The 2,541-nt window shown below is 52.3% G+C and overlaps 1 protein-coding gene across 1 annotated transcript in view; it reads right to left on the reverse strand.

Annotated features, from left to right (window-relative positions):
• The window catches only part of BSN (bassoon presynaptic cytomatrix protein), a 96,775-nt gene that overhangs the window by 50,934 nt on the left and 43,300 nt on the right, over positions 1 to 2,541 (reverse strand). The gene's annotated exons all lie outside the window — the stretch shown is intronic.

The following is a 2,541-nucleotide window of genomic DNA, read 5'->3' on the forward strand; positions in this document are numbered from 1 at the left end:
GGGCAGCCCGTGCCCTGGTTCCAGCAGCAGGTATAGCGGGTGCTGCCTGTCTCACCCGCAGCTCACCCTCCTCTGCGTGTTCCCAACCTCGGCTCAAATCTCCTCATTAGTTTGCATGCAGCTTCCAAGGGCAGTTTACAGTCAAGGTCCTAATTCATAAAGCAATTAACAGATCAAGCCCTGCTACTTCAAAGCACAAGTTCTGGTATGTGTGTGAATCTCAGGGCTCAGGACAAGCTCATGTGAGCTGCAGGCAAAAAGAGGATCAGACCACAGAGCAATTTTCTCAGAAGATCAAGCAAACCAAAAGCCCAACTGCATTACCAGATCTTGCAATCCTCTTCACCGAAAGTGTTTGTTAAGAACATTCACAGCTCTAGTGTTGCATTTATTCCTCAACTCTTAAAAAAACCAAATCCCATAAACCAACCCATCTGTTCCGAGCTGGATAGGGGTTCTGTGTACAGGGAAGCAAAACCCAAGACACCACAAAGCCCAGGTGGGACCTCACTGGGGGTCTTCTGCATGAAGTCAAGCGGAGATCGCAGTGATGAGTGGCAGCAAGAAACCTCAAGACAGCCATATGTGCAAGGGTGAGACTGTCAAGGGTGTCTGAAGGCATTTACTCAAGAACTGAGGGAGCTGGGCAGAGTCCAGCCTTCAAAATCTGAAATTTAATCCCAGGCGTCAGCTACTGACCCTGGAGACAAGTGCTGGGGAGAGGTCACCTTTCTGAGGTACCTGCAGAGAGCACCATGTTATTGGGTACAACCCAACCCCAATTAATACTCTAATTAATTAATTAACAGGTGGGTGCAAGGGGAGCACATTAAAGCCAAATCATCAACCCATGAGCTTTCTGAAGCTTGGAAACACATCATTGCCCAAGGGCATGCCAACACGGGGCTTCAGCCCTACCCAAGGGACTATGCAAAGCTCAGACACCTTCTCTTCTCACCCAAGCCCTCAGGGTAGGAAGGAAGCAATGAGCACTGCAACCGAGAAGGGCGTTATGTACAAGGAGGCGGCCATCTGATGGGTTTACACCTCCACATGCACGCTGTGCACTGCACTGGGAGAGCGGCTCTCTGCCACCGCCAACATGACCATGCACAGCAGCAGCTTCCGGAAAAAGGAGAAAATTACTGGGTGTAATTGAAACTGCAGGGAGGAGCTGGGGATACAAGATGTAATTATCTGCCATGGAGCGGAGCCAAGATTAGCAATCCCACTTCTGGTCATTTAAAGTTCCCATTAACATGAGCTGATGATACCGGGTTTGTGTCTTACTGGCTGCAAGATGCAGCACTTCCAGAAGAAAGCCCTGGGTGTCCTCTCATAATGCTCTCAAATTGCCTGTAGAGGAGGGAGTGAGGGTCTAGACTTTAACTGAGGTCTTCTCCGGGGGTCTGGAAGATCTCTCTCCCTAGCTAGCAAGGGGGGAGGAGGGAGTAGGATGCTGTTCCAGCTGAGCCCCAGTTGCACCACTCCCCTCTCCTCTCCAGGCACTGGTAGCTAGAGTTGGCTAAGATGCCTTTTTGGTGCTTGGGAAGATGATCTGGGTGCGCATTGCAACAATTCAGAGACCTCCTAGACTATTAGGTTGGACTAGATGATCCTTGAGGTCCCTTCCAACCTAGTATTCTATGATTCTATTGTTGGTGAGAATGGGTGGACCCCAGACCACCTCCGCCTCCTTCTCCTCTTCTTGCGCCTCGTCTCATCAGGCTGCATGACCCCCAGCCAATCCATATCCAAATGACACCGTGGATGTCTCCACATCCATCCTCCACTCAGCCCGCTCCCCAGCCTGGCCCCCAGGCACAACGGCACAAGGCCCTTACCATCTGGAGAGGGCAGCAGACTTCCACAGGACACTGTGTGCCCTCAGCTGATTTGAAATCTTCTTGCTGATGTCCTGCCGCCTTCCTACCCCATACCACGTTCCTTGCACCCTTACCATCTGAGGATGCAGGAACTGCAGGACATCATTCCTCAGCCTCCTCCCAAGCCTGGCCAAGGCGTCCATCCACAGCACCAGGAGGAAGATGCTTGTTGGTGACTCTGGCACCTGCATGACCTATTTCTATTTCCTCACCCCGTTCATGGACCCCTTGAACACCTTTGGGGAGTGGTGGGCACCGAGAGGGTGCCCCAAACAACAGACACCCCTTGCTCCACTCCTTGCATGAAAACAGAAAAAAAATCAGGGTACACATATGAAATGCATGGCTTTATCTAGAGGCGGAGGAGCATGACCTCCAACCCTGGGGCTTCCCCCAGGAGGGACCTGCCTTCAGCAGCTTCTTAAAGGCTTTTTTACCAGCTTTGAAGGAAAACACACCATCTTTTCTCCACTTCAGGCGAGGTGAGAGTAGGACCCTTGGCTCGGAAGGCGCCCACCCCCACCAGCCCCCTTACCTCCACCAGGTGAGGCGTGGGGTTGAAGCCACACATGTTGCAGACCTGTTGTCGGCAAGTCGTGCAGGTGTTGTAGTTGGGGGGCTCGCTGGAGCCCCCGTTGATCTCCGCATTGCCGAG

This window comes from Egretta garzetta, unplaced genomic scaffold (assembly GCF_000687185.1).
Source record: "Egretta garzetta isolate BGI_Z169 unplaced genomic scaffold, ASM68718v1 scaffold861, whole genome shotgun sequence".
NCBI classification, from domain to species: domain Eukaryota; kingdom Metazoa; phylum Chordata; class Aves; order Pelecaniformes; family Ardeidae; genus Egretta; species Egretta garzetta.